The sequence below is a fragment of the Palaemon carinicauda genome, unplaced genomic scaffold, assembly GCF_036898095.1.
Source record: "Palaemon carinicauda isolate YSFRI2023 unplaced genomic scaffold, ASM3689809v2 scaffold198, whole genome shotgun sequence".
Classification (NCBI taxonomy): Eukaryota; Metazoa; Arthropoda; class Malacostraca; order Decapoda; family Palaemonidae; genus Palaemon; species Palaemon carinicauda.
The window spans coordinates 120579-145816 of record NW_027169567.1 but is presented as its reverse complement, the minus strand read 5'-3'; the positions used below and the strand labels follow the sequence as shown (position 1 = coordinate 145816).

The 25238-nt window shown below is 41.2% G+C and overlaps 1 long non-coding RNA gene across 1 annotated transcript in view; it reads right to left on the bottom strand.

Annotated features, from left to right (window-relative positions):
• The window catches only part of LOC137635916 (uncharacterized), a 152901-nt gene that overhangs the window by 21398 nt on the left and 106265 nt on the right, over positions 1–25238 (bottom strand). The window contains exons 2-3 of the long non-coding RNA XR_011042821.1: positions 16430–16590; positions 6220–6258 (exon numbers count right to left, since the gene is read on the bottom strand). This is a non-coding gene — a long non-coding RNA (uncharacterized lncRNA). The remainder of the gene's footprint in view (positions 1–6219; positions 6259–16429; positions 16591–25238) is intronic.

The following is a 25238-nucleotide window of genomic DNA, read 5'->3' as shown; positions in this document are numbered from 1 at the left end:
AGGAAGAGTCCTGGGAATGTTGACCAGCCATTGCAGTACCTCTAAGAACCATTCTCTCGCGGGCCAGAGCGGAGCCAACCAACGTCAGCCGTGTCCCTTGCGAGAGGAGAACTTCTGAAGTACCTTGTTGACAATCTTGAACGGCGGGAATGCATACAGGTCGAGATGGAACCAATCCAGCAGAAAAGCATCCACGTGAACTGCTGCTGGGTCTGGAATCGGAGAACAATACAACAGGAGTCTCTAGGTTATCGAGGTAGCGAACAGAACTATGGTTGGCTGACCCCACAGGGCCCAAAGTCTGCTGCAAACATTCTTGTGAAGGGTCCACTCTGTGGGGATGATCTGACCCTTGCGGCTGAGGTGATCTGCCATGACATTCATACCGCCCTGAATGAACCTCGTTACCAGCGTGAGCTTTCGATCTTTAGACCAGATGAGGAGGTCCCTTGCGATCTAGACAACTTCCACGAAAGAGTCCCTCCCTGCTTTTAGATGTAAGCCAGGGCTGTGGTGTTGTCAGAGTCCACCTCCACCACTTTGTTAAGCTGGAGGGACTTGAAGTTTATCAAGGCCAGAATAACCGCCAACAACTCCTTGCAATTGATGTGAAGTGTCCTTTGCTCCTGATTCCATGTTCCCGAGCATTCTTATCCGTCCAAAGTCGCACCCCAGCCCGTGTCTGATGCGTCCGAGAGGAGACGGCGGTCGGGTTTCTGAACAGCCAAAGGTAGACTTCCTTGAGAAGAAAGCTGTTCTTACACCACGCGAGAGAAGACCTTCTCTCTTCGGAAACAGGAACTGAGACCGTCTCTAGCGTCATGTCCTTTATCCAGTGAGCAGCTAGATGATACTGAAGGGGGGGGAGGTGGAGTCTCCCTAACACGATGAACAGGGCCAGCGATGAAAGTGTCCCTGTTAGACTCATCCACTACCTGACTGAGCATCGGTTCCTTCTCAGCATGCTCTGGATGCATTCTAGGGCTTGGAAGATCCTTGGGGCCGACGGAAAAGCCCGAAAAGCTCGACTCTGAAGATCCATACCCAGGGAGACAATGGTCTGGGATGGGACGAGCTGAGACTCCTCAAAATTGACCAGGAGGCCCAGTTCCTTGGTCAGATCCATAGTCCATTTGAGAATCTCCAGACAGCGACGACTTGTGGGAGCTCTTAAAAGCCAGTCGTCTGACGGAGCCGGACACAAGATCATGGTACTGCTGCACAGTCTGTGAACTGTCAACCATGGGGAAGCGAGGAAGTACAGTGACAACCCGAAGCTGTCTAGACTGTCTGGGTCGTACAGACAACTCCTTATCGGGTTGCTAAGGTTGCCGTACTGCGTCACAACAAGTCACTCCTGCTGGTTGTTGAACGTCTTCCCAGTGACACACTGACTCCGTAAACAAAAAAATCCTCTAACAAGGACTAAGTTTGGACTGCATGTCTTGCAACACAGCTCAAGGACAATGGGAGCAGGTGTGGTAACAGACGGGATTAGCGACTGAAGTGGAACCATTATCTTCCCTGGAAGCATGTTATGCTTAAATAAAAGTCCATAGGAGGCTACGCAGCTAAAGGCTCCTCTCCAAATGACAGAGTCCTCAAGGGAATATCAGAAGGAGGGAGAAAAGCACTTTCTCATCTACAGGGACCATATCCGAGAAAAGCTAAGTTCTCTCAGTGAGGGTTACACTGTGCAAACGCAGCAGACTAGAAGGCAACATTAAGAAACTGCTTGACAGTCTAGTGAGTTGGCAACAACCAAAGATGTGTGACTGAGAAGCATGCGGTAAGGTATGCAGAGCCTGTTGTATGCAGAGCATGCTGTAAGCAGAGCATGCTGTATGCAGAGCATGCTGTATGTAGAGCATGCTGTAAGGTAAGCAGAGCGTGTTGCATGGCGTGTAACATTTCTCAGAAATTCCATGACCAGTGCTAGAGTGAGTAATATCGCATTACCGTCCATTGAAAGTGCACGTGCCGAGGGAATTGATTTAGACTGTTTTGTTGATGAATTTGATAGCCGGCATGATAATCGTAGAATTAAGCTACACTAAATGTACTATAATCTACTTCACCTCCGGAAAGGGAAACTCGCCCTGTTGGCAACACTGCATTACTACATGCATGCTTGCAAGGGGTTTAATATCAACATAATATTACCTTACATTCATAACTCATGATTTTTGCCATATTTTGCGATTTGTTAAAAATATATTGCAAGGAATACAAATATATTTTTATATAAGTAAAACAAATAACCTCCATTATCATAATGTTTGAAAATGGAGGTAAGGTAAGCTGAACAGCAGAGTCAGAACGAGCTGGAACAACAATAGTTGTGGTTTCCTCTTCAAGACTCTGTTGAGGGAACACCTGAGGCTCAGTCTGCAAAGGCTGATCAAAAGAAGTAGCAGAAGGTAGGCGCATGGGAGGAGGAGGCTGACTCCTGGCATGAGTGGCTGAACTCAAGGGTTGCGCTTGCTGAGTGGTTGGCGGATGCGCAGTAGCAAGTTCCTGAGGAACGAGTTGAGGTTCCTGCGGTGTGAGCTGAGAGCGATGAGGTAGTGGCTGCGCAGAACGCAGTAAATGTCTCGCAAGTTGAGGCTCCTGAGGCGCAAGGCTAAGGTGTTGAGGTGCTTGCCTTGAGGAGGGTTGAGCTCGCTGCAGCGAGAGCTGAGGAGACTGACTCATGGATGGGAGAGGTTGTTGTACCTCAAGCGAGTGTTGCCTCACTGGTGGAACAGCAAGTGGAAGCAGAGGAAGAGAGGTATAAGCCTCCTGTTCCCATTGCTGAGGTTGCCTTAAGGAAGGCGGAGGGAGCTGCACACCACTAGGAACAGAAAACTCAGAACGTGGCTCCACATCGTACGCCTGGCAGGCGGTACTGCGGTCAGGGGGAGCGAGCGCAGGCTGAGCAAGTGCAGGCGGAGCGAGCGCAGGCGGAGCGAGCGCAGGCGGAGCGAGTGCAGGCGGAGCGAGCGCAGGCGGAGCGAGCGCAGGCGGAGCGAGCGCAGGCGGAGCGAGCGCAGGCGGAGCGAGCGCAGGCGGAGCGAGAGCAAGCGGAGCGAGCGCAGGCGGAGGCGCAACCTTCTCAGTCTGACACTCACGCATCAAGGCCGAAAGTTGAGACTGCATGGACTGCAGTAGAGTCAACTTAGGGTCGGCAGACACTAAGGTCTGCTGAGGTAAAGCCTTAACAGCAGAGATCTGTTGCGGCAGAACCTTACTCCTCTTAGGCGGAGTGCAGTCGGATGACTGAGTCGGAGCTGAGCCAATGACTGCAGCCCGGTCGAGTACTTGCGGACTGGACTCTGCGTTTGAGTGGTCTTGAGACCTGAGTCCAGCGTTTCTTCCCTGACAAATGATCAGCAGACGAGTAAAAGACGGGCTCAATCGTCTGCGGGTGGGAGTGACGGTCTCTGGAAGACACGCCCGCACCACCGAGGATACTTCCGTGCGCCGATCAAGGCCTGCCGAACCCTTTTGCCCTTCGACATTGCTTCTCCCCTGGGCTTGGGAGCTTGCAAGAGGTCCCGGACTGGGAGGACGACTGGCACGCACAGAAGTACCCTCACGCACAACACTGACACACTTTGCGCTAATCACTTATCACTTTGATTTTCTGTTTGCACTTATTTCACTGAACACGAAACTTTAAGTGGTTTGTACCTGAAACACGCAATTCTATCCTTTCTCTAAAAGTTAGTAATTGCGAAAACAGAATTACAATGTAACAGAAAAATCTAATGAAAGATAAATAATTCAGTGGCTGGAAAGAGACTAAACACTAGATCACTCTAGAAACGTTTACCTTCTTCCCCTAAAGAGACTAGGGAGAAGAGCAAAAACGATAACAACGTTACTCGCTCGAACGAAACGTTTATCCTCCTCTTTCTCCCTCCGTCTCTATCTCTCTCTCTCTCTTTCTCTCTCTCTCTTGACTTAGAACCTGAGAGAAGAGCCCAATCATATATATCGTTAAAACATATTATTGTTAAAGGAAAAAACTGAAATATTTCCCAAAATGAAAAGTTCCTTTATAGAATTAAAACCATTAAGTTAAGAAAGAATGAACAAAACGCTAGACACGGTTACTCTTACTGCAACGTGACACCGTGAAAATTCTACCTCTATCGTAACGATAGAGCGCAAGTTGAACGTTCTGAACGTCAACAACTGCAGAGACAAAACAAAACGTTAGTTCAACTTTGAAAACAGTACGAGACTATCAAAGAAATTCTTTCAAAAACATTAAAATAGCATAATATGTTAACAGGTAAAACCGAAATGACGGGCTCAATGTTAATTAACTTCGGTACCAAGAAAAGACCGCCTACTATTAGGAAAGGTCGAATATAAACAAATATAAAAATTAATTTTAATAAGTTTATAATAAAAGTAAGTTAATCGAAGAGGCCTATAAAAGGCGGAGAGATATAAAATAAATCTATAACAAAACTAAGAAAGAGAGTCTATACTCTCTTAGACACCAACACTTCCGCCTAAGGGAAGGGTCGGCCATTTAAAGGTGAAAGAGAGTTCATACTCTCTTCGTCACCATAAAAATTAAATCAATTCCAAACGCTAGCTAAGCTAACATAGAAGTTTCCAGTATAGCGAATAGCTGCAAATTTAGAGAAATACTTCACCAAACCGTGAACAATACTCCAAAATCATAAGCGTATCCAAGAACGTCTAGCCGGAAGCACGACAGAGGAAAAAGTGAGGTGGCGATAACAACAAGTACTGTAGTACCTGGCCACAGGTGGCGCTTGTGAGTACACCCCCTTCTAGTATAGTGATAGCTGGCGTATCCCTCCCGTAGAATTCTGTCGGGCAACGGAGTTGACAGCTACATGATTATCGGGTAAGTTTAATATTGAAAAACCAAGATTATTGGTAGCGCCCCAAATAGTCGACGTCTACGCATCCTAGAAGCTCTACTGATACAGCCAGATAAACCCACCCTTAATAGGACCCAAGAGATGTTCTTGTTACCATCAAGCCGCCGTATTGATACATCAAGAAACCCCCATCAAGGAGGACCTAATGAAAACACTACCAACCACGAAAATACCCCGAATTTTGACGCCAAAATAGGAAATGATCTCAGCCACGCGGGACACTTTGCTGAGCGGGAGAGCAGCCTGACTGGCCCAGAGCGCGCCTCAGCCAATCAAAATTCAGGTCCCCCGATGACGTCACAGACTGGTATTCTCGGCCGAGCTCGTTGTACACCAGACACCAGACCATACCAGCTCCGATCAACCAATGAAAACCAATGAAAATTCGAGGCCCCTCACCTGTAATCCTAATCCTGGGTATATATACCCCCTGACTGCAGCATCCACCTCACTCTCTACCTGAAGACGAGGAAGGACTTACCCTCGAAACGCGTCGTAGCTTCTACAATTTTGAATCAATTTACTTGTATTTTGTGAGAATATACTTGAGAAGTCTTCCCAATTTTGTCATTCACCTGACTGATGAATTTTTCAAGTCTGCTGGCTGATTGCAGCGCTCTAGAGAAGAGGATTATCCGGAAAATAGAAAAATTGGATAAGAAAATAAACTCTGCCGATGCAGCTATTACTTTTAACTCAACCTGAATAACAATAATAATAATAATAATAATAATAATAATAATAGTATCACGTATGGTTCACAACTTGGCAGAAGGTTTTTACAATCACATGCCCTTGTAGTCATCAACCTAACTTATTGACAGTGGGCTTAACCTTTGACTAAACAGTCCATTGGTGTACTAAAGCCTTCGACCATTAGCTAGTCACAGCTCAAAGAACTACGGAAAAAATAATGATGGGAATAGTTCTAAGAGACAGAAAAAGAGCAACATGGATATGAGAGCAAAGTAGAGTAGAGGATATTCTAACAGGTAAGAAAAAGAGATGGACATGGGCAGGGTATATGATGAGAAAGACAGATAATAGATGGGCATTAAGAATAATAGAATTGATCCCTAGAGATTGCAAAAGAAGCAGGGGAAGGAAGGAAGATGAATGATCGACAAACTAAGAAAGTTTGCGGGTGTGGACTGGCACAGAAAGACCATAAACAGACTTGAGTGGAAGGACATGTCTGCGACCTTTGTTCTGTAGTGGACTATTAATGGCTGATAATGGGGATAGGATGATGAGTGATGAGCATAGGCTACATATATCAAATCTAGTCAAAAACTATATTAATGGTACTTACATTTTTATAGCCATGATGCTCTCCCAGGCCTTAAAACACCTGAAAAGATAAAATAATTTTTCAGTACAGCACTACCATCTTTACATACAAACCATTTCAACAATTACAAAATAATTAACATGAAGTTTTAACTCATATATATGAACAAAAACTAACAAATCTTATAGTTAATAATGCATTTCACAAAGCAAAAGACCTAAAATCTTTAGTAATATTGTTATTGTCATAATTATTATTATTACAATTATAACTAGAAAAGTTATAACCCTGGTTGGAAAAGCAAGGAGCTATAAGCCCATGGGCTCCCACAGGACAAAATAGTGCAGTGAGGTAAGGATATAATTAACTACTGTATATGATAAGTAATGAATCATGAATATAAAATGTCCTAAGATCAGTAACAACATTGAAATAGATCTGTCATATATAAACTATGAAGAGTGACTTATGTCAGTCAGGTAAACATTTAAATATTCACGGCAAGTTTGAACTTCTGTGGAATTCATTCGCAAATTCAGATTAAACCATTATATATGGTATACAAATTAATAATCAATAAGGTATCTTCTACTATAATATTCAAATGGAAGCAATGACTTAATATTATAATGCAGTATCAACATCTTATTCCAAAAACTGTACTGATCATAAACATTTACTAATATTCTTATAAAACACAATCTAATAAAATTATCATAAAAGTTGCACAAGGAAAAGGAAGAAATTAGACAGAAGAGAAGAATTGGAAGAGAATGTAAACAATGACCTACAGTACAGTACTAGGTTAGGTTATCTTAGGTTGCATCATGTCCTATTATAGGTCCTTTTTAAATTTTGTGTTTGTATATTAATAGGCATCATTGCTACAGCATTGACAAATTCATTACAGCATATCTTCCCTTTTTTAAGTGTACAATGCAGTTTTTCTTAGGGTCACAGTACTAACTTATACACAAAGGGCTTGAAAAAATGGTTTGCACCAATCAGAAATGCATAAAGCATAAGGTAGCTGAAAAAATACAGTTCTTGTACAGTACAGTATTTATATCTATCAACCTGTAATACAGGTTTTGTAGTTGATACAAACTGTATCTTAGCTGTGGATAAGCAAGTAAACTACATCATGAAGTGTAGATTGACAGGTAGACGATATAAAGTTCACAGGACTGCATTGACCATTAGCTAATGTGGCACCAAAACAGTTTTAAAGATGTGATACAAAATTATATTGGTATATCATAAGTCATTGTCAGTGCTATACCATCAAACGGTGTTGGCGACATGAATTGTAGACAAACGCACATACTGGGCCGCAGATTTGGTACAGTAGTCTACTTTACTTTGCTCCTTATTCTCTTGCCTTTGTGCTATTATTATTATTATTACTTACTAAGCTATAACCTTAGTTGGAAAAGCAGGAAACTATAAGCACAGGGGCTCCAACAGGGAAAATAGCCCACTGAGGAAAGGAAAAAGGGAAATATAAAATATTCTAAGAAGAGTAACAATCAAAATAAATATCTCCTATATAAGCTTTATAAACTTTAACAAAACAAGAGGAATAGAAATTAGATAGAATAGTATGCCCGAGTGTACCCTCAAGCAAGAGAACTCTAATCCAAGACAGTGCAAGACCATGGTACAGTAGTCATTCAAATCTCAAATGTCAGTTTAGCATTCTACTACTGCACATCAGTGACCCTATAATTATATGAATAAAAACCTTATTTATTGCATATATTAAAAACAAAACTCTTGGATGATGGAGATAAAGCCTTCTGTAGAACTCTATAGGTTTAAAAAAAAAAAGAAAACGCTATTGAGACTGACTAAATCCGTAGAGGATTCATTGGCTAGATTTATCAAAGGATAGCCAGTTCCTTGTGATACACAGTGCATAGCCCAGTGAGGAAAGGAAACAAGGAAAACAAAACAAGAGGAAGAGAAATAAGATAGAACAGTGTGCCAGACTATACCCTTAAACAAGACTGGGTGTGTGTATGTATGTGTGTGTGTGTGTGTGTGTATATATATATATATATATATATATATATATATATATATATATATATATATATATATATAATGTGTGTGTCCTCGTATGCAATTGCTAGTACCAGTGGGTGGCTCCTAGAAAAAGAAAAGTAAATAATCACGATCAAATTCACACAAAGGCTAAACGTAGATGAAATCCTTGTACAGAAAACTTCCATAAACCTAACCACTTAATAAACACAGAAAGCTCACTAAGAGCACATCAAACCCTTTCACATGCCTTTCCCTCTTAGAGAATACTTATAGTTATAACACCCTCTGCAACCCACTACAGTTAACTGATCACTAGGAGGTTATCAAGGATAAGTATTTGTATTATTATTATTATTATTATTATTATCATTTTTACAAGCTAAGCTACAACCCTAGTTAGAAAAGCAAGATGTTATAACCTCAAAGGTTCCAACAAGAAAAAATAGGTCAGTGAGGAAATGAAATAAGAAAATAAATTACAAGAGAAGTAATGAACAATTAAAATAAAATATTTTAAGAACAGTAACAACATTATATTAGATCTTTCATATATAAACTATATAACTTCAAAGAAAAAAAAAGGAAGAGAAATGAAATAGACTGGTGTGCCCGGGTGTACCCTCAAGCAAGAGAACTCTACCCATACCCATTCATGGAATTCCACTCGCAAGAACAGTTATATCTCTGGGATGGTTAAAACTTGCTTAACTGAACAAGATCTACACAGTAGATTTAATTACTATAGATATAACACTTACTCGACAATTCCTTTGAGTAATTTCAGGAAGGGAACTACTTGAATAATTACCAAGCTAAACTTACTGACTGTAATATTCCTATACTGCAGGTGTAGTGAAGATTACTGAGATGATAAGTGTGTTAAGACTGAGATGGTGTGGGCACGTGTTAAGGATAGATGGTGGGGAGGGAGTGAGGAGGCTTAGGAGGAACCTGTTAGGGGGAGAAGATCAAGAGGATGGCAAAGAATTAGATGGAGAGATTAGGTGAAGGATGATATGAAGAGAAGAGGTTTGGTGGAAGAGGATGCCTTTGATAAAAGGCATTTGAGAGGACGCATCAGGCAACCAACCCCTTAATGTAAGGATAACAAAGGTGAGGAAGAAAAAAAAAAAAAAAAAAAAGACTGTTCAGTGTATGTGTGTATGTGTGTAGATGACCAAGAGGAGTAAGCTTTAGCTTAATATTATTACTCAATGCTATAAAGATTTTACAAGCAATATAACTCCTGAGAAAATCTCAAAACGACAAATCCTGATTTTAATCGAATAATAAGCCGAGTCAAACCACAAATAAACCCAAAGCGAGGCTGACGCCGAAGTACATTAAATAGCAATAAATTGAATACAACTATATAACCCATTGTTTGACATCATTACCAAGCAAGTGCAAATATGTCAAAACTGTGGTCAAATTAATAATATATACCTAGCCAAGGCTTTACTGTACTAATCCCATATCCTTGTCTTACGCTGACTAGTCTATGCAAACATACACAAATTCTAATATAATTTATCAAATGCAAATAAGAAGTATAGCCTACGGTATATCAAATAAGTCGAATACTTTATATCACTGCGATGAGATACTACCACTAGAGTGTTATGGGGTCCTTTGACTGGCCAGACAGTACTACATTGGATCCTTCTCTCTGGTTACAGTTCTTTCCCTTTGCCTACACATACACCGAATAGTCTGGCCTATTCTTTTTAGATTCTACTCTATCCTCATACACCTGACAACACTGAGATTACCAAACAATTCTTCTTTACCCAAGGGGTTACCTACTGCACTGCAATTGTTCAGTGGCTACTTTTCTCTTGGTTAGGGTAGAAGAAACTCTTTAGCTATGGTAAGCAGCTTTTCTAGGAGAAGGACACTCCAAAATCAAACCATTGTTCTCTAGTCTTGGGTAGTGCCATAGCCTCTGTACCATGGTCTTCCACTGTCTTGGGTTAGAGTTCTCTTGCTTGAGGGTACACTCGGGCACACTATTCTATCCAATTTCCCTTCCTCTTGTTTTGTTAAAGTATTTATAGTTTGTATAGGAAATTTTTATTCTAATGTTACTATTCTTTAAATATTTAATTTTTCCTTGTTTCATTTCCTTAATGGGCTATTTTCCCTGTTGGGACCCCTGAGCTTATGGCATCTTGTTTTTCCAACTAGGGTTGTAGCTTAGCAAATAACAATAACAACAATAAACATAATAATTTAATCTATAAATGCAACGCTAATTCATTCAGGAGCTAAATTACCAAAATTCTAGCCTTCTTAAACACTATCTTGATGATCAAGCATTATAAAAGTACCATCACATACACACATGCATTTCATATTGTATGTAATGCATGAAAATGAGTGTGCATAAACAATGACCAGAATAACTCCCAAAAATGGAACATGGGGGATAAAAAACTGATGCTACTGCACCACAAGTATATTAAACTGCCCCATTAAATGTTTGCATATTCAATTTTTTTCTCTTTAATACATTCATACAGTACAAAACAGTGAATCATAAGCCCAGCCTAAATTAAAGCAGTCTAGAATCTAAAGTTTCATTATCAAAGCAACACATTTTTCCGCAACTTAGCAGGTAAAGGTTCCATCTGCATTCACACACAAAACAGCACTGCAGACATAAGAATCATAGTAAAGCATAGAGAACAGTAAGAAAGGTAGAGAAGGAATATGAAAGAGTATTGTTCTCCGTACGTCACATCATTTTCAGAGATCATAAGATTCGACAGAACAAGGCCAAGATCGTACAGTCCGGGGAGAAGGGAGAAATTAGTGGTTCAGTGGATCCAAACTGCTTTCTATGACATACTGTACATTCTGAAACAAGAAAATCATCTTCTCTTGCTTTGTGAAGGAAGGTGTGTTTAAGGAACCTACAATCTAATAAGACCAAACACTGTTGACAGACCATAGCAAGGTGGATATACTTCTCTTTTTAAAGTATATCTTTGATGGATAGCGATCCTCCCTAAAGGAATCTCAGACATTGCTGAGTTATAGTACTTCAGTCATAGAAAGCAGAGCACAGTGACTGCAGGACTCAACTTCATGAGGCATTGCTGATTTTGTTTAAGGTAATGTTCAACTCTAAATCTTTACTATGAATGTTTTCTTTGTAAATAGAAGACCAAAATAAACCTTTCCCTAAGAAGTTGCTGATTACTGACACACTTCAAGTGCAGTTTCTAATCTCAGGTCTTGGACTGAAGTGGGAACATTTATTCAAACATCAGTAGACTAAAAGCCCATGAACTTGCACGGAAAAGTTACAGCAAAAAGAATGTTTGTAAGTGAGAAAAAAAGGAGACAGAATGAGCGATGTAAATACTGTATAAGTATACAGCAAAATCTAAAATCCTATTAACAATAAGTGATTAGGAATCACTCATTAGTTATCCAAGCCCCACAAAAAAAAAGGAGAAAGTAATACAGTTTTTACAAAAGAGATTTATCTTTGGGATAAGTTTCTTTCTTTCTCATTAATCCTTTCTCTGTAAAGTAAGTATTTTCTTTTTCAGGAAAATCATAGAGACCAGGACCAATGTATCCTGTACACCATATCACCTACTGCTCAGAACAGAGCTGAGGTCTTCATCTCGTCATGAGGGGTGCTAAAGTAAGTTACAAGTATAATTTTCTTTAAATATTACTATTACTACCATATTTCATATTGTTATAAGTAACCCTGCAACCCCAGTTATAAAAGCACAATGGTAGAAGGCCAGGACAAAAAAATAAATAAAAGTGTGTGAAAGGAGACTAACATCAATAGTCTTGACAAAAATTAATTCGCCTCAGATGGACTTATAAACATTGTTCACATGTAAAAGTTCAAGTACAGTACTGTACTATACAGTCAATAAGAAACTCCACTCACAAAGGAGATAATTCTAAGTGTTATTTAAAACTAAATATATTGAACAAGATATACTCTACAATTTATTTAATTCTTATGGAGTGGTGACACAAACTTGACAACGCGCTAGAGCATTGATTCTTAACCAACGGTGCTCGCACCCAGTTCCTAAAGAGTGCAAGGATGCCTCTTTTATTTGCTCATACTTTTCCTGAAAATTAATTTTGTTTCAGGAGTGTTCTGAGAGAGAGAGAAACCTAAAGTTCTAAACCAATTATCCTAATGAAGTGGCAAAGCTGCAACAGATGTTTACCTTTTTGGCTGATGTGCATTAAGCACTTAATGAACTCAATGTCTCATGTGACTGCAAGCTAGAAATTGGCTGCATTCAAAGAAAAACTTGCCATATGGATTAAGCCTTATAGATGCTGTCTAAGCAAAGATCTGGCTGTAATTTTAGTCTTCTGAAAGAGCTTTGAATGTTATGGAGGCGGTCTGAGGAAAGATCTGGTCCTAATTTTAGTCTTCTGGAAACATTTTAAACATTATAGATCCTCTCTGAGTTGTAACCATTGTAAACATTATAGATGCTGTCTGGGCAAAGATCTGGCAGTAATATTTGTATTCTCCAACTGTTTTAACGTTATAGATGCTGTTTGAGCAAAGAGTGGGAAGATGGAGATTTTGGTCAATTTCTCCTGCATGGGAGTGTCATGGAAAATGCTACCCTGCATCCAGTCTTTGTTGCAAAATGTTTTGGACATATTCATATGCTGAGTTCTTCATTTGAGGGTTACCTTTTGTGTGGAGAGCTGCAAACCTGTGACAACTGGATGTTGATGATAACATAGGACAAATCTTAGGTACATGAAGTTATTTGTTGCCTAAATGAGTACAGTATTGTACAATTGTACATAATCTGTAATCACAGTTACCCACAGGACTAATGACAACAGTTAAATTGTGATGAAGGATAACTTCATCATCCTCATCTCCTCCTACACCGATTGACACAAAGGGCCTCGGTTAGATTTTGCCAGTAGTCTTTATCTTAAGCTTTTAAATCAATACTTCTCCATTCATCATCTCGTACTTCACACTGCATAGTCTTCAGCCACGTAGGTCTGGGTTTTCCAACTCTTCTAGTGCCCTGTGGAGCCCAGTTGAAAGTTTGGTGAACTAACCTTTCTTGGGGAAGTGTGAAAGTAAAAATGAAAAAAAAAGCACTGAATTCTGGATAAATAAATATAAAAAACTGATGTGATAGAGCATAGTTTTAACATTATGATAAATCTGAAGTTTAATATTAATCCTTTTAAATCCCAGGCATTGGCAAATTCTGTGTATAAGAAAAATTGCGATAAAGTAACATATAACTTCACTGACCATTTGGGAAGTTGCTAATTTGTCTGTCAGTCATTTTAAATAGACATACTTTTGGTATGTTGTTCAATCTGTGGTAGGGGTGCAAGAATTCTACCACCGTATGTCCATATCATAGAAAGGACTGAAAGGACAGCTGCTCCCTTGCAATCTTGCTTTTTAGCAAAAGGCTAGATGGCCTACTGCCAATAACTGTGGAAAAAGCTGCCTTGCAGTTGGACTATTTAGTCAATGGTTAGGCCCACCATCAATAAGTGGTTGATGACTGAAAGGGCATACGATCATAGAACCATCTGCCAAATTTTTAACCAAGCCTTATGCTATTAGTAATATCTAAGGCATAGGAGAGGGCACATCAGGGCAACTGATCCCCTCAATGTAGGGATAACAGTGGGAAAGAAGAAGATACTTTTACTTGATTGTAGTATTAAAAAAAAAAAGAAGAGGTTAAAATATAGAGTCAAAAAGTGGGAACCAGAGCATTATAATGTTAACATTGGATGAATGGTCAGATCATCCTAAATAAACCAAAGAGATGAGACATACTGACTTTATAAGACTAGCTGCTGTAATAAGACAATCTCCTTAAAGCCATACTGTGAGATATATTCTCAATTAATTATTTCTAACAAACTGTAATTTATATCCGTTTCACTATTGTCTATAAGAAATTGACTTTTAAATACTTGGAGATTGGAACATGCAATTGCAAATGAATATTCTCCAGCATCAGGTAATCATCAATATTTTAAGACAGACTATTACAACCTTCCACTGCATTGGCACTATACTGTACAGTATAGGCGAGGGTAAAAGTTTGAAGTACAGGTACTGTACAATAATAACATTTACTTAGTTGGGACCTACTTCTAGCTATTTCTAATGACCAAAGTCTTTTGAATTGTACAAGTAGGTACTGCAGGATATGGAACAGCACACCGTCTGGTAATCAGCTTCATTGCTACTAACTTGGCTATCAAATGCACTTTTAAATTTCCATAAACCTATGCATGGAAAGAGACCCAGTATAATGAAATAGTCCTTCCACTGCAACAGCACAAGAATAATCATTGAAACTTTCAAACTGCATACTCCTGCCAGAAAATGGCATCCATATCAAAAGAGGAATGACGGCACATTTGCGATAAGGCAACAATGGTGTTTACTCAACTTCAATCAAATATTATCATTATTAAGTACTTGATGGCTCTGCATGGGAAAAACCTACTCCCTCTTCTTAAAGGCTCTGGTCAATTCTGCACCACTCTAGTGTGGAGAAGATATCATCGTCTTCATACCCAAGACTCACATTCCTATATCCTCCCTAGCAATTGGAAAAGCAGTATATTCTATAGTCTTTGCCATAATGTCCAAGAACAACCTTTCCACCTTTCAGCCAATAGGACTTTGAGATCTGTGTTTGTATAAGAGGCATCTGTGATAGGCAATAGGTAACTTTGTTGATTGTATGAAAATACTATTGAAGAGATAACATTAGAAAGGGGAATACTTGCACTTTTTTCGGTAGTATTTGAAATAACTGACAAAATAATGCACGAGAATATCATAATTCCATTCTGAATGATTCGTCAGTGAATTACAAGTAAACATCTGACAAGCTGCACAATGGCAAAGCTGCGAAACCCTCTGGAATGAAAAGCTAATCAGACAGTTGAATCATTGGACCTTCAGAAGTTCAAACTTGCAGCAAAATGAATGACAAGAGATAAATCGATAAAACAAGCAAGGACTGGTTGGAATTTATGCTCAAGAAGTCCAAAGATGTTGCTGTCTTCATGAGGTGACAGCAGAAGTAACACCGTATCATGTAAATCTAAAGAAATTGTACCATACCATCTGTAGATCCTGGCATTCAGAAACATTCATTATGTAACCTAATGTTACTACAGTATGGTAACAATCTTAAAAGAAGATTCAGTTGTAGGAACATCAGATGTTGAAATACAGTTTACCAATTTCTTTATATAAGATTAATGGAAGAAACCATAACGAATAAAGATATAGAGGTCCTTGGGAGCTGCCTAATACAAACAAACCTAGTAGAATGAATGAATGGAGTGAGGAAGAATGAAAACTCCCCCTTGATAGATGACTGGCTAAACGTTTTCTAACTGTTCCTACAATTTTATGAAGCAATACTTCACAAACTCATCACTCACCAGTAATTTCAAAATCAATCTTTTAGCCAGAGGAGCAAGGCACCAAAAGACTTCTTGAAATGATATCACTAACTTCAGATTTCGTGATATCTCTATTTAATAACATCAAAACCAGCTGTTTAGCTTACTATGGATTTTGGTAAAATATTATACAAGCACTGGACATAATGGATTTCAGCATTCCAAATATGTGTTGGTCCTGTAATTTATACACGTACCAACTGGGGTTGTCTGTACCTAATAATAATAATAATAATAATAATAATAATAATAATAATAATAATAATACTGTACAAGAAGCAAGAGACCCATGTAAAAGAGCATTGTCTACAATTCAGTGGCAAGGTACAAGTATTCTATGTAATTTCTCTTCCATTTGTAATTTTAAAGTTTTTTTATAGTTTATATAGGAAATACTTATTTCAATGTTGTTACTGTTCTTAAAATATTTTATTTTTCCTTGTTTCCTTTCCTCACTGGGCTATTTTCACTGTTGGGGCCACTGGGCTTAAAGCATCCTGCTTTTCCAACTAGGGTTGTAGCTTAGCAGGTAATAATAATAATGATAATGAATAATAATAATAATAAAAATAATAATAATAAAAATAGTAATAATAATAATAATATTAATAATAATTACACCTGATAAGCAGATCCATCTGTTCATAAATACAAAAAAATACAAAAAATGAACAGGACCTACAAATACAAAAATACTTACTTGGACTCTTGAAGGCAATCGCTGGACTGGAGCTCTAGTTCCGCTAGAGCTCGACAGTCTTCTACTTTAATTCATTTCCACACTGGGCTATTTTTCACTGGTGGGGCCTTCGCTAGGGGTATTGTTACTGTCCCTTGTCTCTGGGCATGAGCAGACTAAACCTGAAACGACAAAAGCAAGAGGTTAAATAGCAAAGAACCTTTTTCTTCTTAAACCTAATTTTCAATATGAAAACTTCTTTAACATCTCAAACAGCCAATACAGTATATGTGTGTGTGTTGTTGTGTGTATGCATTTGTCATTAAAAAATACAATTTCTAGTAACAGTGGGTGGCTCCTAGGTAAATTAAAAATCTATCCCTCCCATATTCAAACGCAACTGCTGTGTGGATGAAAGCCATGTGCAATAAACTTCCACAGTCATGGTCACTTCATCAAGACAGAAAGGCTCACTGGGTGCACATCAGACCCTCACAGAATACTTACGTCTTTCACAACACTGTCACAAAAAAGAGAGAGAGAGAGAGAGAGAGAGAGAGAGAGAGAGAGAGAGAGAGAGAGAGAGAGAGAGAGAGAGAGAGAGAGAGAGAGAGAGAGAGCATTCTTTTAAACTTAACAGTTTTAATTATTAATTTCATTACACGTTACACCCACACCATACCCGCCCTCATACCCACATCAATAATATCCCACACTGTTTCCCCAACATCATCCCATGTCGACCCACAGACCATCTGAGGACAAAACTGGCTACTTCCCAACCACAGTATTCTGGTGTTAACGTTGAAGGCAGAAAACAAAGCACAAGAAGAAATAAAGAAGGGTATCCATGTCCTTTTCAGAGCTCAGAATCTTCAATACATCAAGGACACAACTACAAAGTCAATCAAGAGGTAAAGATATTAGCATTTAAGTGACCCATCACCTGGTGGATCTGAATTGCTATCTATGTCATACAGCCTAGAACAGGAAAGTCTCCTTCTCTAGATTAATGAAGGAAGCTGTGGTTACCAAAGTTACAATCTAATAACACCTGATTAATAATAGTGACCTTAAACTAAACTCCAATTAATTTTCATTTTCATGAAACCATCTCCATCCAATGAGACAAGAAAGCAAAGTGGACATGAAGCTATAGAGGGTCTCGCAGGTCACAGAACAGTGACTATAGAACTCTGAAATTCACATTAGACATCCCTTGTAGTTTTATGCTACCATGAGTGTAAATGCTACTTAGTTGTATTTAATTCTCCTCCTGGATTAGGTCTTTGCCATGAATATGAGGCACTGATGCCACCTGATCGTGTTTCCAGTCAATCTATCAACAACCGAGGTCATCCTCGTACCGGTAACCACAGGCATCATGGTGACATCTGCTGTACCTCTGAGTTTCCCATTACACAAGATCTCAGGTAGTTTACGTATAAGAGTCACAGTTAATCTAATAATTAAGCTATCAATAGATCTCAGGTCATAAGCAACATAAAAGTCCTTAATAGGCCATCTTGACCATAAGGTCCTAAAATACATAGATTCGTAAACGCCTTTTATTGGTATATGCTTAAGCGCATTTAGCTTTACTCTGAGCTGTAGCATATAAGGGTATGTTCATGGAAATGGGGATAGATGAAGACCTAGAACTGATAGGAGTTAAGGAGAACAATTACAAGACTGACAACCATAGAGGGAAGAGTTGACGTAAAACCTTTTTAAGAAGATACTGACGTAGACTGATTAAAAGACATGGCAGGATGTATAATACGATATAAATCCTATCTTGTACGGCTGTTACAGTACTGTATATCTTTTGGTTATTCATTTATTGAGAGACAACTTCTCTGGGATGCGCACACCCTGGGACTGTACGGGGATGGTAAGGCAAAGCAGATGTGTTTTGGGGGGCAAGTCTTTAATATTCTATTATTTCTTAGCTCAGGATGTGCGAGAAGCAAATAAACTCTTATACATCTGGGCCATTCACTCAGTGAATACTGACTGGTCCTTTTTTACATCCTGAATGAAACTTGACAAAAGTTGAAGAAAATATCATTATTTTCAAATCAGCTTGTGCAGAAGTCTCATGTAACAATGTCAAAATGCTGTATATCATGGTTACTTTAGAATATGTTGTGTCATTCTAGATGGAAAAGCAGAAAGTGACAAGGCTAAATGTCTCAGTTGGTAAAAAAAAAATATTAAACTGTACAAAAAAGTTTTTGTACACAAGGTCAATTGATTAATTGATAGGTTTGAAATTTTCTGGCCTCCTGACATCTAAGGTCACTGATGCCAATATCATTTGTCATAAATAAAGAATACAGTAAAAGGATATTCAATTAAAACCATAAAAGTGAAGATGTCATTATAAAAGTTAAATATCTTTCAGAAGACCTGCTTCTGAAATAAATCTAAAAATACTGCTAGCAAACTACGATACATCATGTCCAAGAATCTTGGCAAGGATGAACCTGCCATCCTCACCTTCTCAAACATACCATTTTTCTAGTTCTTTCAGTACTACAAATGGGGCATTCCGTCAACAAATGCCTCGCTGTCAAGGGTACCAAACAGTTGTCGCAATAAGGCTGGTGTTGGTCAGCTAGCAGAAATTCATGTGTCAACCAAGTGTGACCAATGCGGAGATAACAAATAGTCTCCCACTTTTGGGATATAACATTCGTTATTTATCTCATCTACCACCTCAATGCTGTTGCAAATTATTAAATCAAGGTCAATTAGCTTAACAAGTAAGGCCCGACACACAGCCTTCAAAATGAGGTCTATAATCCATGGCAAAGGTATGCCACAAGTGCTGTACCATCCTGTCTACAGTCAAAACACAGGCATGTAGTTTTTAGGGTGTTTCCAAGGATAGCAAGAGAATTATCACAGGCAATAGAATCACTGCAAAATAAAACACGTCAAAAAAGTTTCCTTGGTTCTTATAAGGCGCACACCTAGTATATACACTGTACAGAAATGGGAGCCTATATCTGAAACGTAAGGTACTGTACGTACAAAACCGCAAGGCAGCAAAGATTAAAAAACAGTCGCAACTATCTCGCTTATGCAGTCACGTGGGATACAGCATTAAATGTAACTGGTTTGAATTTTATTAGAAAAAATTTAGACCACACTAACTGCCAATCCTTCAGTGAAATCTATCACCTCTTGATTGAGATTTGATTCAGAGGAAAATGACTGAAAGCAATCAAGGTGATGAACAAAAACTGGATGAACTGGTAGACAATTCATCCATAAAAGAAATTCCAATCAAGAGGATCTAAATTTCACTGATGGTTTTGCAGTTAAGAGTTGTTTCATTTTTTCTAATAAAATTCAAAGCAGTTATATTTAATGTTGTTGCTCACTTGACTACACTAGTAAAATAGTTGGGACTGTTTTTAAGTCTTTGTGGCCTTGCTGTTTTGTACGTACAGTACCTTACGACGTTTCAGATACAGACTCTCATTCCTGTACAGTGTATACAATAGATGTGTGCCTTATAAGGACCAAGGAAATTGTATTTAACATTTTCATTTTGCTGTGAGCAAGAGTTAGGATCATCATCATCATCAGTTTTATGTCACTTTCCCTTCCTGACATTGAGTGTAAATGAGTTTTCATGTATAATTGGGGCTCATCACTTTAAAGCCATTTTTTGTTAGAATTCCTGCCTATTATAGGTCTTTGTGTATACAGTACATATTCACAATTTCAGTAGTGGCATTGCTAGTTTGATATGCAGTAAGAGAACACTAAAATTAAGGTCTTGATTACCGGGTAGCTACATAGATGGAAGACCACATTCCTTACATACTATGTTAGAGCCAAAAGAAGACAAATGAATAAAACTCCCAATAAGATATCTATATCAAAAGGAAAATTTCTATAAAATGAATTAAAGATCATTAGAGGGAGATTATATATCTTACCTACCAGGGCCACAAACTAAGGTGTTCATATTATTTGCAACATCGCCAGTAAAGAAAATACAATATTACTGAAGTACTAAAACCTGCAAGAAATAATCTGGTACGGAGCAAAGTTTCAATTGAAGGTAAGAATGACCATGTTAAGTACATTCAATGGAATTTGAAACTTGAAACATTGGCATCCTGTTGTCTCAATTTGTACTATTCACATTTGGCTTTGTATTTTTCATGTTTCCCAGGTCTTAATAAGCAGTATTGTACAGCAGGAAAGAAGGAATAATCTGCTTACACAAAACTATAAAAATGAACCTATAGCGAGTCCTACAGAGCACCAATGCTATGAGCATAAGCAACCAAAAGTTCTAGTTGCCACAAAAGGTTAACATTCACAGCAAGTTTCCATAGGGCAATGTCCATAAATTTGTGGAGGGAAATCAAAAGCGCAACCAATATCCATACGTCAACTATAAAATAATTATGATTACTGTACTACATAAAGACAATATTAGTCACAACAGTTACACCAATGATACAAAGTGATTAGAACATCAGCATCAAAGTCTTGGCAAACAAGACCATTTGACAATTTTAGTAAAGGGGATAAAGGGACTTCCAGTTATGAGTGAAGTGACAGGATCACCTCAACTGAATATTTGTGCAGGGAAGGAAAAGAAAATTGTTCAGGCAGGAGAAATAAAAAAGGGTGTTTTACACTTATGATGTACCAAATCCCATAAACTGAAAATAAAACAAACCGTAAGAAAACTCCGCACCAGTAACTTGATTATATGACGGAGGAGCAGAGGCTCTTGCATTGGCAGCCTGTCTGAAGAGATGTACGGTAATTATTTGCAAGGGGGCGATGTGAAAAAATTGCAATTTTCCATAAAACAGGGCATGAAGACCGTGCTTGGTTGGCAAGGGAACACATAAGACTGACGATGACGGTGAGATGAGATGGGTTTGGTGATGACGGAACCACTCAAGAGTGTGAAAATGGCAAGGGAACACGCAAGACGGACAATGACGGTGAGATGAGATGGGGTTGGTGATGACGCAGCCCCCCAAGAGAGTGAAAATGGCAAGGGAACACGCAAGACGGACAATGACGGTGAGATGAGCTGGGGTTGGTGATGACGCAGCCCCCCAAGAGACTGAAAATGGCAAGGGAACACGCAAGACAGACAATGAGGGTGAGATAAGATGGGGTTGGTGATGACGCAGCCCCCCAAGAGAGTGAAAATGGCAAGGGAACACGCAAGACGGACAATGAGGGTGAGATGAGATGGGGTTGGTGATGACGCAGCCCCCAAAAGAGTGAAAATGGCAAGGGAACACGCAAGACGGACAATGAGGGTGAGATGAGATGGGGTTGGTGATGACGCAGCCCCCCAAGAGAGTGAAAATGGCAAGGGAACACGCAAGACGGACAATGAGGGTGAGAAGAGATGGGGTTGGTGATGACGCAGTCCCCCAAGAGACTGAAAATGGCAAGGGAACACGCAAGACGGACAATGAGGGTGAGAAGAGATGGGGTTGGTGATGACGCAGCCCCCCAAGAGACTGAAAATGGCAAGGGAACACGCTAGACAGACAATGAGGGTGAGATGAGATGGGGTTGGTGATGACGCAGCCCCCCAAGAGAGTGAAAATGGCAAGGGAACACGCAAGACGGACAATGAGGGTGAGAAGAGATGGGGTTGGTGATGACGCAGCCCCCCAAGAGAGTGAAAATGGCAAGGGAACACGCAAGACGGACAATGAGGGTGAGAAGAGATGGGGTTGGTGATGACGCAGACCCCCAAGAGAGTGAAAATGGCAAGGGAACACGCAAGACGAACAATGAGGGTGAGAAGAGATGGGGTTGGTGATGACGCAGCCCCCCAAGAGACTGAAAATGGCAAGGGAACACGCTAGACGGACAATGAGGGTGAGATGAGATGGGGTTGGTGATGACGCAGCCCCCCAAGAGACTGAAAATGGCAAGGGAACACGCTAGACGGACAATGAGGGTGAGATGAGATGGGGTTGGTGATGACGCAGCCCCCCAAGAGAGTGAAAATGGCAAGGGAACACGCAAGACGGACAATGAGGGTGAGATAAGATGGGGTTGGTGATGACGCAGCCCCCCAAGAGAGTGAAAATGGCAAGGGAACACGCAAGACGGACAATGAGGGTGAGAAGAGATGGGGTTGGTGATGACGCAGCCCCCCAAGAGAGTGAAAATGGCAAGGGAACACGCTAGACGGACAATGAGGGTGAGATGAGATGGGGTTGGTGATGACGCAGCCCCCCAAGAGAGTGAAAATGGCAAGGGAACACGCAAGACGGACAATGAGGGTGAGAAGAGATGGGGTTGGTGATGACGCAGCCCCCCAAGAGAGTGAAAATGGCAAGGGAACACGCTAGACGGACAATGAGGGTGAGATGAGATGGGGTTGGTGATGACGCAGCCCCCCAAGAGACTGAAAATGGCAAGGGAACACGCTAGACGGACAATGAGGGTGAGATGAGATGGGGTTGGTGATGACGCAGCCCCCCAAGAGACTGAAAATGGCTAGGAAACACGCTAGACGGACAATGAGGGTGAGATGAGATGGGGTTGGTGATGACGCAGCCCCCCAAGAGAGTGAAAATGGCTAGGGAACACGCTAGACGGACAATGAGGGTGAGATGAGATGGGGTTGGTGAAGACGCAGCCCCCCAAGAGAGTGAAAATGGCTAGGGAGCACGCTAGACGGACAATGGGGGTGAGATGAGATGGGGTTGGTGATGACGCAGCCCCCCAAGAGACTGAAAATGGCAAGGGAACACGCAAGACGGACAATGAGGGTGAGATGAGATGGGGTTGGTGAAGACGCAGCCCCCCAAGAGAGTGAAAATGGCAAGGGAACACGCAAGACGGACAATGAGGGTGAGATGAGATGGGGTTGGTGATGACGCAGCCCCCCAAGAGACTGAAAATGGCAAGGGAACACGCTAGACGGACAATGAGGGTGAGATGAGATGGGGTTGGTGATGACGCAGCCCCCCAAGAGAGTGAAAATGGCTAGGGAGCACGCTAGACGGACAATGGGGGTGAGATGAGATGGGGTTGGTGATGACGCAGCCCCCCAAGAGACTGAAAATGGCAAGGGAACACGCAAGACGGACAATGAGGGTGAGATGAGATGGGGTTGGTGAAGACGCAGCCCCCCAAGAGAGTGAAAATGGCTAGGGAGCACGCTAGACGGACAATGGGGGTGAGATGAGATGGGGTTGGTGATGACGCAGCCCTCCAAGAGACTGAAAATGGCAAGGGAACACGCAAGACGGACAATGAGGGTGAGATGAGATGGGGTTGGTGAAGACGCAGCCCCCCAAGAGAGTGAAAATGGCAAGGGAACACGCAAGACGGACAATGAGGGTGATATGAGATGGGGTTGGTGATGACGCAGCCCCCCAAGAGACTGAAAATGGCAAGGGAACACGCTAGACGGACAATGAGGGTGAGATGAGATGGGGTTGGTGATGTTGCAGCCCCCCAAGAGAGTGAAAATGGCAAGGGAACACGCAAGACGGACAATGAGGGTGAGATGAAATGGGGTTGGTGATGACGCAGCCCCCCAAGAGACTGAAAATGGCAAGGGAACACGCTAGACGGACAATGGGGGTGAGAAGAGATGGGGTTGGTGATGACGCAGCCCCCCCAAGAGACTGAAAATGGCAAGGGAACACGCAACACGGACAATGGGGGGTGAGATGAGATGGGGTTGGTGATGACGCAGCCCCCCAAGAGAGTGAAAATGGCAAGGGAACACGCTAGACGGACAATGAGGGTGAGATGAGATGGGGTTGGTGATGACGCAGCCCCCCAAGAGACTGAAAATGGCAAGGGAACACGCTAGACGGACAATGGGGGTGAGAAGAGATGGGGTTGGTGATGACGCAGCCCCCCAAGAGAGTGAAAATGGCAAGGGAACACGCTAGACGGACAATGGGGGTGAGATGAGATGGGGTTGGTGATGACGCAGCCCCCCAAGAGAGTGAAAATGGCAAGGGAACACGCTAGACGGACAATGAGGGTGAGATGAGATGGGGTTGGTGATGACGCAGCCCCCCAAGAGAGTGAAAATGGCAAGGGAACACGCTAGACGGACAATGAGGGTGAGATGAGATGGGGTTGGTGATGACGCAGCCCCCCAAGAGAGTGAAAATGGCAAGGGAACACGCTAGACGGACAATGAGGGTGAGATGAGATGGGGTTGGTGATGACGCAGCCCCCCAAGAGAGTGAAAATGGCAAGGGAACACGCTAGACGGACAATGGGGGTGAGAAGAGATGGGGTTGGTGATGACGCAGCCCCCCCAAGAGACTGAAAATGGCAAGGGAACACGCAACACGGACAATGGGGGGTGAGATGAGATGGGGTTGGTGATGACGCAGCCCCCCAAGAGAGTGAAAATGGCAAGGGAACACGCTAGACGGACAATGAGGGTGAGATGAGATGGGGTTGGTGATGACGCAGCCCCCCAAGAGACTGAAAATGGCAAGGGAACACGCTAGACGGACAATGGGGGTGAGAAGAGATGGGGTTGGTGATGACGCAGCCCCCCAAGAGAGTGAAAATGGCAAGGGAACACGCTAGACGGACAATGGGGGTGAGATGAGATGGGGTTGGTGATGACGCAGCCCCCCAAGAGACTGAAAATGGCAAGGGAACACGCTAGACGGACAATGGGGGTGAGAAGAGATGGGGTTGGTGATGACGCAGCCCCCCAAGAGAGTGAAAATGGCAAGGGAACACGCTAGACGGACAATGGGGGTGAGATGAGATGGGGTTGGTGATGATGCAGCCCCCCAAGAGAGTGAAAATGGCAAGGGAACACGCTAGA